The 13,290-nt window shown below is 45.4% G+C and overlaps 1 protein-coding gene across 1 annotated transcript in view; it reads left to right on the top strand.

Moving 5' to 3' along the window:
- The window catches only part of snx29 (sorting nexin 29), a 105,563-nt gene that overhangs the window by 33,670 nt on the left and 58,603 nt on the right, over window positions 1-13,290 (top strand). The gene's annotated exons all lie outside the window — the stretch shown is intronic.

The raw sequence follows: 13,290 nt of genomic DNA, 5'->3' as shown, positions 1-13,290 counted from the left end.
AGCCCTCATCACGACATGATAATTAGCTTATTACTTTGTCTCGATTAAGGGGATGTCTGGTGGCATTTTAATTTAGGATCTTTAATGGGGCTCCTTTTGATTAAATAATGTATGCATGCATATACATATTTGTGCGTGCTAATGAGCTTAAATATATTCTGCATCAAAAGAAAATATGTCTCCTTAAAAAAATGAAGGACACTATATGCTTCTGTAGTGAAGCTTCGCAAATTTCTTGGGGGCTATGCCTTAGGGTGTCATACCCATTATTTGAACAACAGATGGCAGTATGAACCCCTCACATAAAGAGCGATCTTTAATATTACCTTGTACCCTTGAGTACTATGTTATATTGATGTGTCACTTGCAAGTCTGGTAAATGTAGCTTGTGAATTTTCTATGGGATAAATTCAGATTTAACCTTTTTGTTTGTTTCCTCTTCATAATTTTAGTTTTCCCTGATACTGGCCAAGAGCACAGTTTAACAAAATTCTGTGTAATATTTTTATTACAGTAATGCAGCTTTAATTGTGTGTTATTTCAGTTTCCATATAATGTAGTACATGTATTAAGTACTTATTTCTAGTATTATTTAATGGTGTTTTTATGGAGTGAAGGCAACAGCTGTTAAACTGAGTTGCTGTTGCTGAGTTTTAGAAATATGTTCTTGGGTATTGGGAGATTTATGCCAGCCAATAACTTAGCGTGGCATATAGCTCATTAAAACAGGAAAGCTGATATGTTTGTTTGGCTAATTTGAGCTCCCACCAAGGTCATGAATTCCACTGAAAAGATTCCTCAAACCCTCAATGGAAAAGTTATTAAAATTTGCAAATTAAAAACAAATATACCACAGGTCTTTCCAGTCTCTTCAGGCCTGCAAGATGGGGGTGTGGGTTGGAGATTGAGGTGGGGTTTGGGGGGCGGTTGTGCCTGCAGTTGTATTCTTTTCACGATTGAGTAAGGAAACCTGGCCATGTTATGTGTTCACCTAGTGACTAAATGCTAGCTGCCGCGCTAATGACACTCAGCCGGTTTCTGCGTAGAGGTGTGTAGAGCCCTCTTTGATCTGTGAGCTTGTTTTCTCCTCCCGCTGCGTCGCCTCATCCTACATTCCACATGCACATGCTTTAGATGTGCTTTTGGATGATAATTCAGAATTCAGGGCGCATACACAAAATAGACACTGTGAGCACTGCTCTTCATATGTGAGCTCGTGAACATTCAGAGCTGGGGTCCAGTCAACTACTCGCACTGACACAGGTGACACTGGGTCTGCGTCTATCATTTTATGGAGCTGTGAGCTGAGGAATGTGCTAGGCGCAGGATTGCCTTCGTTTGTGGGAGCAGTTCATTAAACTCCAATTAGTTTTGAAAAGCAGCATTATAAACACTAGTGTGGTGTCACACCTTTACAAGTTGCCGAGGGAAGAAAAAGATGCAAATTTGGCTTTCAAATGAAGTGATGACATTTAAGCTGAAACGGTATTAAACCACAAACGCCATGTTAGTTTTCTGCTTGTTTAAACTGAGCCTGTTATGCTTCAGTTAATTAATAGCCAGTGGCCCAATATCTAATTCTTTTGAACATATTAATGTGATTTTAGCTGGTTATAAAGCCTAAATAAAACAGATCAAGCACATTTCATGTGCTGTCAGCATTATTCATTCCATTATATTTGGGGTGAGTAAGACGCTTACTGTATGAAGGCTAGCTTGGGCCCCATATGAGGGACAGGAAATGATGTAATGAAAGGGGAGTTGTCAGGGGGAATGTGGGAGGCATCAGCAGAACATCAAGGTGAAGAAGGGTGAAAGACCGTAGAGGGGGAGGAGACTCTCATTGCTCATTTTGAGAAGCACACTGACAGCCATATTGGCGGACAGGATGCCTCTTACCAGGGGCAGCACAGCGTCCTTCCCCCATTGTGAATCTGCCCTCCCTGCATTTACATGCAAGTTTCTCTCTGCTACTTAATATTCAGCACGTAAATGTCCTTCATTTTCTGAAAGGGTTCAGGCACCCGGCATATTCGCACGTCTCCTCTGGAGAACCCTGGAGGATGCAAGGCCATCACCTGACTTGGGCTGCTGTGTTGTTGGGCATCCTGCTTAACCTGCTTCGGAGTGAAGAGAGGCGAGAGTTCGCCCGCTGGAAGCTCACGGAGATACAGAAATGGAGCTGGTGACTTGCAGTTTCTGCTAACTACCACCATTACGGCTTTTTAATAGTGTCCATAGCACCCTTGAGAATATACCTCGGATAGCTTATTTCTGTGTTCAGGTATATAAATTATAACACAATAAAACACGTAATTTAGATATTATTTGCCCAGTGGTAATAGTACCAATTAGGAAATTCTGATTTTGCTGACAGATGGCTTGTTCCTTTAAGGAGTGCTGCTTCTCCTCATACCTTCAGCCCCGCGGGCTAGAATCCCATCCCCTGGTAAATGTGAGCTGCTTGCTTGCTTTCCCTGCGTTGCAGTGGTTTCCTCCAGGTCCTCCTCTTTGCTCCCACAGTCCCAAAGCACACTATGAACCTGATTGGCGTCTCCATGTTGTTTGTGGTGTATGACTGCGTGCGTGCGTGCCTGCCTGCCTGCCTGCCTGCCTGCCTGCCTGCCTGCCTGCCTGCCTGCCTGCCTGTCTGTCTGTCTGTCTGTGTCTGTCTGTCTGTGTCTGTCTGTCTGTGTCTGTCTGTGTCTGTGTCTGTCTGTGTCTGTGTCTGTCTGTGTCTGTGTCTGTCTGTGTCTGTCTCTGTGTCTGTGTCTGTGTCTGTCTGTGTCTGTGTCTGTCTGTCTGTGCGTCCTGTGACAGACTCTCATCCTCTCCAGGGTGCCCCCTACCTTTCACCCAGTGCTCCCCTAGTTAGCCTCTGCTGGATAAGAGGACATCATATGGATGGCTGCATTCACTCTTACTGTTTTTCACCACACAATGACAGCTTTGAGTGCTTAATAGTCCTTCACATTCTGATGAATCCGTCACGTCGGGTGTGATCTGACTGTATAGTGCTAAGTGGCCATGTGATTGCCTTCATGCTTGATTGACAGGTACGATATGAGCGGGTGTCCTGGTTTTACCCCGTTCATTCCGCTGCAGTATGACAGACATCACATTGGCCATCGCATATGGGAACTGAGAAGGGGAAAATCTGTATTCTGATAGCCCTTTGTATGCCATGATTACGGGACACGAGCTCTGCCTCCGGAATTATTTGTAGCAAGCTCAGCCATGTATTAACCAGCTGCAGCGTCTCACTGCCCTGATTTTAGTTGTTTATTTTGCGTCAGTCACTGTCAGCAAGAAAAGCACAAGTTACTGCAGGTAAAGCAGAAGCAAACACCGGTATCCGATACTGTGAAGCACTGTAAGGCCAGAGCACACGGAACGTTGGCCTGCAGTACAGCTCGCATATTCATGTTAACGTGTTTTCTGGGGGTCTGAATGAAACGCGACGACAGAGCCTGGCCACCTTCTAGTTATCATGCCGGATGCTTATTTGCCTTTCCGAACAGATGGCTCCATCAATACTTTATGTCTGTTTAGCCAGCCAGTGACTTCACCGAAATAAATAAGCAGTCAAGCATGAATTGAAACCGGCCATGTGAATCCATGAGGCAAAACTCATACAAGTGTATCATAGGGGGACACACTCCCAAAGTCCCGCTTCTTTTTGATACAGGACTGGCTTATCTGCCTGTGATGTGGAAAATTAAATGCTTTAGATTTAATGTGCACAATATAGTACTATAATACATATTGTAGAGAACCACACGGGTGCCGTTTCACACTCCCTGTTCTTGCGATTTGTTTGTCAACTTATTGATCGGAGGCTGCTGATACGTAGTGGTAGTGCTTCCTTTGTCTTTCAGATTATGAAACAAGTAACTGAAATACTTCAGTTCTAAAATTTTATTGTGATATAAAAACAAGTTTTTATGTCGTCTTTGGAAAAGCTCACTATTATCGTAAATGTATGTGGGCAGTGGTGGCTTAATGGTTAGGGAAGCGCACTTGTAATTGAAAGATTGCAGGTTCGAATCCCCGACCAGCAAGGCACCACTGAGGTACTCTGAGCAACGTACCGCCCCCAAACACGGCTCCCCGGGCGCTGAATTAGCTGTCACAACCTCATATATGGGTTAAATGGACTCATTTCTTTGTTGTGCACTGTGTGCTGTGGTGTGTCAACAACGAGCAGTGATCACAAAATTCTAAATTATCTTCTTACCTCTTAATTTTTTTTCTTTAGCCACCAACCGCCACTGACATTGACATTTTAGGTAAGCCGTTGAATACCGTGGACTTTTCAGATTGACTCAGCTGGGGAGGGGTTTGACTTGGAATGAAAGGGAAAGCCAAGCCCCGCCCCACAGTGTGCAGTTTGTAAGGTGCAACACTGCAGTGTACGCGCCAGGGTGGATTTTAGCCACATCTCCTGTTACCAATTTTACCTTCTCTGCATCCCAAAATTGGTGGGAACCGTACAGGATCCAGGAGTCGCAGATTCTTCTCCGCTGATGAAGTCAAGTAGCTGTCATACTTTTGTCACCTGTTGGACTCCGCTTTTTGCATCGAGTTTCTACATCAAAGGCCACAGGAATGAGAACGACAGATCAGAGACAGAATCCGTTTTGCTTTGCCAAATGCGTTTGCTGTATAAGGAATTATAGCATTTGGCTCACGCCAGCTGGATGTTGACATATCGTTCTAAAGACTTAATGAGCCTTCTGCAGATCTTGACCTAAGGGAGTCTGCATTTTCTCAGGAAGGCCTGGCCCTGGGATCAGATTCTCTGCAGTTTTACATATTTGATAATTTTTTTTTCCCCTGAACAAACTCCATGCTGTCTATTGGATGTATCACTGCAGCCTGCATGGATTGGCTTTGAAGTTGATGCCCCTATTGGTAAGAGTGGCTGAAGAGAAGGGGCTGAAGTTTGGTATGAACTTTAAAGGCAACACAGAGCCATTTGTCACCCCAGGTTATTCTATAGTTTGATATGTAGACCTGCCAACTAAATTTACAAATGTCATATTTTTTTTTTAGACGCTATTTAGAGCATGGTTCAAATACACTGCATTTTGCGATATTCACCTGATTTCTGCAGCAGAAAGTCTGAAGCACTAGAAACCAAATCCGCTAATGAAATTCCCTCTAATTGAATATGGTCATATGAAGAGATGTCATTTCCTTGGGCGTGAGGTATACTTTTGCGAAACACTTTTGGAGAGTATGAATTGGACAGACAGCTCAGGAAACTCATTCTTCTGGGGTGAAAAGATTCAAGGCAGAAGGCAGATATGAGGGAGATATGAGAGGCCCCCATGAATATAATCAGCCCGCAGCATGTTTTCTGGGGCTGAACCCTCAGCAGCTTCTGCGGAGCCTGCCATACGACGCGGCCGAGAACTCAATCCGCTGTGAAAGGAGGCGGGAGCCGCTTGGAATTGGCCGCTTGCGGGGGCTCCATCGATTTCTCTTGCAGTAGAAGATGTGGGAAGGTCTAAGTGAGCAGCCTGCGTTGCTCTGCTTTAATCCCAACAAAGGCTGTGGGTTTCACCCTACATTTCCACGCTTTCAACCCAGATTAACTCCAGGAGCCTGTGAGAATACCTGAAACACGGAGTTGCATTCCTGAGGAAATTAGTAATTTATATTACGTGGACTATGTATGACAGGATACAGTGTGGCTACAGTAAGGAATAAATCCGAATTGAAATTCTACTTTCGCTTTTTGCTAGTTCTTCCCGTAATAAGAGCTTGTGAGCATGCCCTGTAACTACTTTTGGGTTCAAAGCAGCCATGAAAAGTGTCTTCAAGTGAAACCCAACATATCTTCATACTGTTTGACATCATTAAGAGGTCATCAGAAGGGCAGACCTGGCTAAACTCTGGGTAAAGGAGAATGTGTCCCTGCAGTCTAACAGTGTAGGCTTTTGGAGGTCATCACTAGCTTGTCATCTGAGACTAGTAGACTAGTCTGTCCAGGTGAGTAAGATGTGCCTGCTGTGAATTTGTCTGTAACAGCGGCTCATCCATTCATCTTCCATAATCATGTGCCCAGTACTGGGTCACAGTGAGCTTGGAGCCTGTCCCCAGAAGGCAGAGGCCTGAGACTGGTGGCATCCGGGATGATATGCCTGATGGCAGGGTGCTCACTCGCTCGCTCATTACGGGCAGTTCTGAGATGTCTGTTCTCCTGACCATATGTTTTTAGACTGTTTGCAGACACTGAAGTAACCAGAGATGTGATAACGTTCAGTAAGGGCATGTCATGAGTTAGTCCGATGTGTCTAATCAGCTTGTGATAGAAATGGCAAACTTTCTTATACATGATGTGGGAAATTTTAAGAGGTAGATCAGGACTGTGGAGTTCATCACACAGTGTGAAGTTCTCTGTTACAACTTGCTACACTGTATGTGTACTTTGTTTGGTTTTGCTGATAGAAATAAATAATCTTCTGTATCATGGTGGGTACCACAAACTAGTGCTTGTTTATGAGAGATGTGCACAGAGCCCAGTATTTGTTTTTGTATCTGCATTTTTTGGCTGCCACTAACGAGATTTTTCTATGGATTAGTTTATCGACTGTTTTACCGATTGTTCAATTAGTCTAAACGATTAATTTTCCTTCAGAAAATCAGATTGACAGTTGAAGTTAATTTTATTTTGACAACAAATTCTGTTGTTGAAAGGTTTTAGTTAATGAACACCGGCTTTTCCAGCACTATATGGAGGTTATTTTTGCCCACAATTTGAGAAGTAGGTTCATAGTATTCCTAAAATGTTAATGAAATGTGTATTGTGATAACCAAAATGTAGCAACCTGTATAAATTCAACATATCTTCATCTGTATCGGATAGCGGAGCCCCACATGCTACTGTTTTGGTAAATGATGGGAGCAGTAAGTACTGAAGTCGTGGTGAAGAGAGGGACAGCTTAGCAACTCTTTAAAAGAGGAGATATTGTGGTTAAACTAGGTAAAAGTTTAGCAGCTACAAGGACATCCATCCATCCATCTATTTTCCAAACTGCTTATCCTACTGGGTCGTGGGGGGTCCAGAGCCTATCCCGGAAACAATGGGCACGAGGCAGGGAACAACCCAGGATGGGGAGCCAGCCCATCGCAGGGCACACTCACACACCATGCACTCACACATGCACACCAACGGGCAATTTAGCAACTCCAATTAGCCTCAGCATGTTTTTGGACTGTGGGGGGGAAACCGGAGTACCCGGAGGAAACCCCACGACGACATGGGGAGAACATGCAAACTCCACACACATGTGACACAGGCGGAGACTCGAACCCGGGTTCCAGAGGTGTGAGGCAACAATGCTAACCACTGCACCACCATGCCACCCCTTACAGTGCTAACCACTGCACCACCATGCTGCCCCCACTACAAGGAAAGAAGGTGCTAAAAAGCTCTCCGTATTAATAGTCATTTAATAAACAGAAATAGAGTACGCAAAAGTGCTGCCTGTCGGTCCATCATCCAGAATAATGCTTATGCGTTTCTTCTTCAGGTGGTTGTGCATACTGCTAGTACTACCTTAGTGTGCCATCGAAACTTTGCACAGTGTCACCTTTTTGTTTTGTGATAATTTGAACTATTCCCATAATTATGTAGTAATATTAAAGGAAAACATTTGTTATAATGAACTGAAGTGTTTTAGAAAACATAAAGGTAATTTCAGTAAAATAATTTTCAAATGATGCGTCGATTTTAAATATTGATGTTGATGCATTTTCAGCTTCTACATCGACTAATTGTGGCAGCCCTACTGTATTTGTTGAGGATTCTCATCCCAGCCGCTTCACACTCAGCGGCAAACTGTCCCAGTGAGAGCCTAAGGTCACGGTCCAATGACGCCATCAGAACCACATCATCTGCAAAAAGCAGAGACCTAATCCTGAGGTCACCGAACCGGACACCCTCAACGCCCTGGCTGCACCTAGAAATTCTGTCTATAAAAGCTATGAACAGAATCGGTGACAAAGGGCAGCCCTGACGGAGTACAACCCTCACCGGAAACGCGTCCGACTTATTGCCGACCATGTGGACCAAGCTCTGACAACGGTCATACAGACACCGAATAGCCCTTATAAGGAAGCCCGGCCCCCCATACTCCCGGAGCACTCCCCACTGGACTCTCCAAGGGACACGGTCGAATGCCTTCTCCAAGTCCACAAAACAAATGTAGACTGGTTGGGCAAATTCCCATGAACCCTCCAAGACTCTACTGAGAGTACAGAGCTGGTACACTGTTCCATGGTCAGGGCGAAGACCACATAGCTCCTCCAGAATCCGTGGTTCGACAATCCAATGGATCCTCCTCTCCAGAACCCCCGAATAGACCTTAACTGGGAGGCTGAGGAGTGTGGATCCCCCTATAGTTGGAGCACACCCTCCGGTCCCCCTTCTTAAAGAGGGGGACCACCACCCCGATCTGCCAGTCCAGAGGCACTGCCCCCGATGTCCATGTGATGCTGCAGGTGTGCGTCAACCAGGACAGCCCTGCAACATCCAGAGCCTTAAGGAACTCCGGGCGGATCTCATCCACCCCCGGGGCTCCTCCCATGCCCAAGTTTTTGCCTCATCAACTGCTGAAGCCGCTTTCCGCTTGGCCCACTAGTACCCATCAGCTGTCTCTGGAGTCCCACTGGCTAAAAAGGCCCAATAGGAATTCTTCTTCAGCTTGACGGTGTCCACCAGCGGATTAAGGAATTACTCCCATGTCAGGCACCGAACACCTTACAGCTGCAATGGAGGTGCGGAACATGGCCCATTCGGACTCAATGTCCCCTGCCTCCCCCGGGACATCGGAGAAGTACTGCCGAAGGTAGGAGTTGAAGCTCCTCCTGACAGAGGACTCTGCCAGACGTTCTCAGCAGACCCTCACTATACGCTTGGGCCTGCCAGTCCTGGCCGACTTCTTCCCCCACCAGCATAGCCAACCCACCACTAGGTAGTGATCAGTTGACAGCTCCGCCCCTTTCTTCACCTGAGTGAAGACATGCGGCCGCAAGTCCGATGACACGACTACTTGGTGAAAACACCACGTGGATTCAGACCAGGGGGTCCTTTCCTCCCTATCACGCCACTCCAGATCTCACTGTCATTGCCCACCTGCGTGTTGAAGTCCCCCAGTAGAACAAGAGAGTCCCCGGGAGGAGCACTCTCCAACACCCCTTCTAAGGACTCCAAAAAGGGTATTCTGAACTGCTGCTCAGCGCATAAGCACAAACAACAGTCAGAACCCGTCCCCCCCCCCCCCCTCGAAGGTGAAGGGAGGCCACCCTCTCGTCCACTGCGGTAAACCCCAATGTACAGACGCCCAGCCAGGGGACAATAAGTATGCCCACCCCTACTCAGTGCCTCTCCCCGCGAGCAACTCCAGCATGGAAGAGGGTTCAACTCCCCTCAAGGAAACTGGTTCCAGAGCCCAAGCCGTGTGCTGAAGTGATCTAGTCGGAACCTCATAACCTCACGTACCAGTTCAGGCTCCTTCCCCGTCAGAGAGGTGACATTCCATGTCCCTAGAACTAGCTTCTGCAGCCAAGGATCGGACCAAGGTCTCCGCCGTCTTCTGTCCAATAGGACGTCAGGCGACGGATGCTATGTGTTGTATACATACATGCATCTACACTGTACCTGTACTCCCTTAAAAAGTTAAGATTTATATGAGAGAGAATACGCAATTTCTGTTTTTTACTCCAAATAATTAAAAATAATAATAATACAGAAAATAACTTCGTAAAAACCTATTATTTGTGATTTCCTGAACGCCATATTTGGATTTGGCCCCACCCCTATTTATGATCAGGCAAAATGAGCTCACTAAGGTACTGGCTGGCATTTTATAATTGATCTGAGGCATTACACTGTAGCTCTCTTGTTGGACGGCCCAGTCAAAAAGACAAACGCATATCAAGTAGTGATTTGACTCGGGTTCTGTCCCGTTTTTTCTGGGTGCGATGTGGGGAACGCAAACGCAGTGACGTTATTCTCACTTAGCTAACAAGTATTATCATTGTTCTTGGGGTCATGCTGCACACTGGTTAATGAGTGTAGTTTGTTATACTAATTCCTGGAACTTTTAATAAACACGCTGGAGCAGCACCATTAATACTTATTGCGGCTATACTGCACCTTGTATTGATAAATGAGTCACACGTTCTTGAAATTTGTCTGCCTTCTACTCCAGTGGTGAAAGTCACATTTACTGGTAATGTAATGCAGCCATTGGCTACTCAGTAATTATAGAGAAATCATCGGAAAGGGTGAAAGCAATTAATTTTCTGTGGTATGCCCTATGGCAGTGTGAAGCTGGAGCCCCATATCTTTGTAATAAGCGGATTGCACTTTGTCGTTTAGTATTATTCCTTAAAGTGCTGCCCCCCGGTGTATGGAATGCTTTGGATGGGCTGCAAGCTTGATTTAAGCAGATTATATTGAATGCAACAATTCAGTGGAGTTGAATACATTTTTTTTTTCTTAATTCAGTTTGTTGACGTAATGACAGGCTTGCCACTTTGAAGTGTGGTGAAATGGGCTCAGCGGGCTGTATTTATGAAGCTGAGAGCCGACACCCAGCTCGTCCAGTGTACCATCCCATGTTTCCATCACGAGACTTGGGACCATCTGAGAGTTTGTCAGTAGAAGGACATTAATCCAGCATTTGCATATTATCTGAAGTGGAAAACATAGGCTTTTGTAGATGAGAGCATTGACTTGGCAAAAATTTGGGGTTTTAATTACGACCATGAACACTGTTATTTCCGTAGAACGGCTCCGTAGAGGAAAGCGGTATTAAAAATGGCGGAAAGGCCGGCTGCTGGGTCCAGGCTGCTGAAGCCCAACCCTAACCCTTCCGTTTCACTGACTCCGTGAGGAAGTTCTAACACAGTCTATTTTGTTGAACACCTTTACTCACCTTGCCTGCAAGAGAGACTCTGGAGTGCAGCCAGGGGCAGGCAGGCTTGTGGACCAGACAGCCAAGCACTTGGGTGTAATATTCGGGGTCAGATCTCTGGCTCCGTGTTGGATCGGGCAGGCCTTCTGGTGGTAGCTGCCGGAGCGCAAAATCCTTTGTATTTTAATGCTTTTACAGAGTTCAAAATCTCATTTGTTGAATGATTTTATAAAATACAGCTCATCAAAGCCTTTTGTCACATGAGCACGACCCACTTTTACATTATCAAATTAATTTAATTTGGCCTGTGAATACACAGGTTGGATAATTGTGTTTTGGATAATGACATTATGTATTTTGCATACAGAAATCTTTAACAATATGTTAATGAAAATGTGAACTTCAAATGCAGCATTTTACGAGGTATATTCCTGACCTATTTAGAATGTTTGTTTTTTTCCTTTTTTTCCACCACCCCCTACAAATGGCATAAATATTAAGAGGTTTTATTTTCCATTACGACTGGGCTTTGGAGGGTAGTGAAAGTGAGTTAATTCTCTGTGCACATCAGATGCAGTGAGCAATTTCTCTTGTGTCCTTAGGTGCTGCTTCTCCACAGACACACACACACACACACACACCCTACCTGTACACCACGGAGACCACATTTTGTGTTCCAAAGACCCAGCTTGAAAGAAATCGTAAACCGTTCAAATTTCCGTCTGTCATGCGATGTGACGTCATCACATCACATGATCTTCCTGCAATTGTAGCTTTTATTTCTTGGACAGAAACAACACTGAATGTGGTCTTCTTACATGTGGATATGATGGTCTCAGATATTCTTAAAGCATCTGTCATACAGTATATTCCCGTGCCAGAGACAAGGATGCTGTTTGTGTTGTGATGTTGTTCCTTTGAGTTGGATAAATGTAGGGACATGGTGTCAAGAAGAGACAGCGGGAACCTGTATGCCTTCTTGAGATGTATATATAGCTTTCTGCCATGTTTTGGAGGTAATTGCTCAGAAGTATACCTGTGTGTTGCTTACGCTGCCTCGGCTATGATTTTCTGGAAATCGCATTTCAGGCTTGAGCAGGCTGTGTAACGTGCAGGCCGGGTGGGAGGCCTCCTGATAGGCCCCACGTTATGGCGTGACTTCACTGCACGACTGGTGGCCTGAGCGAAACTGCTGCCGGTTGGCTTCATTCCCTCCGTGCTGTCTGGTGGCTGTGTGGCCAGCTAATGCAGTGTTTTTCAACATCTTTGAGGATCTCCAGACAGTGTGTGTTTTTGCTCCCTCCCAGCTCCCTGCCAGGCAGCCCACGTTTTTGCTCTCTCCCAGCTCCCTGCCAGACAGCCCACATTTTGCTCCCTCCCAGCTCCCTGCCAGACAGCCCACATTTTGCTCCCTCCCAGCTCCCTGCCAGACAGCCCACATTTTTGCTCCCTCCCAGCTCCCTGCCAGACAGCCCACATTTTGCTCCCTCCCAGCTCCCTGCCAAGTAGTCCACATTTTTGCTCCCTCCCAGCTCCCTGCCAGACAGCCCACATTTTGCTCCCTCCCAGCTCCCTGCCAAGTAGTCCACATTTTTGCTCCCTCCCAGCTCCCTGCCAGACAGCCCACATTTTGCTCCCTCCCAGCTCCCTGCCAGACAGCCCACATTTTTGCTCCCTCCCAGCTCCCTGCCAGACAGCCCACATTTTTGCTCCCTCCCAACTCCCTTCCAGGTAGTCCATGTTTTTTTCTGTGGAGGTTCCTGTGGATTGGTTTGAGAAACCCTGTGCAAAATGATGGTTTTAAACCCACCTAAGCTATTCCTGCAGAAGTTTCCTATAAAACTTATTCCTCTCTATGCAAATCTGGTGGGGGGGATGTGGTTTTGATCAGGATTTATTAATTTTAGCTGCTGTCTTTTATCCTTCCCCCTGCATGTAATATTGTTTGCATTGTAACTTCCTTTTGTGAGATATTGCACGATACGCCTTTATACACTTGAAGTTATTTTTGATGCCTGAGGTCACTTTATGTTCCTTAAATCCATTAAATTAAATCCATTTTTCAGGGGAAAATTATGTTTTTATCTTCATTAAAGCTCTCACTCTCATTCTCAGAGAAAATAGATTCAGCAGTGTTTACCGCCCCTTCCTGAAAAATGTGCTTGTACTATTTCAAGAAAGGGAAATGGAGCAAACATTTCCTTCATATCTAATATTTTATGGAAAGTGTCTTGATATGGGAAAACCTTTGCTATTCTGTTATTTATTTAGGAAATGGTGTGATTTGAGGTGCTCTGAAAGGCATTGTATTTTATGACTGTCATCTTGAAAATTGTCGGTGGTTGAATGCAGGGTCTCG

This window comes from Brienomyrus brachyistius, chromosome 5, assembly GCF_023856365.1.
Source record: "Brienomyrus brachyistius isolate T26 chromosome 5, BBRACH_0.4, whole genome shotgun sequence".
In the NCBI taxonomy this organism is placed as follows: Eukaryota; Metazoa; Chordata; class Actinopteri; order Osteoglossiformes; family Mormyridae; genus Brienomyrus; species Brienomyrus brachyistius.
Note: the sequence above shows the minus strand (reverse complement) of the source record. Positions and strands in the feature narration are given on the sequence as shown.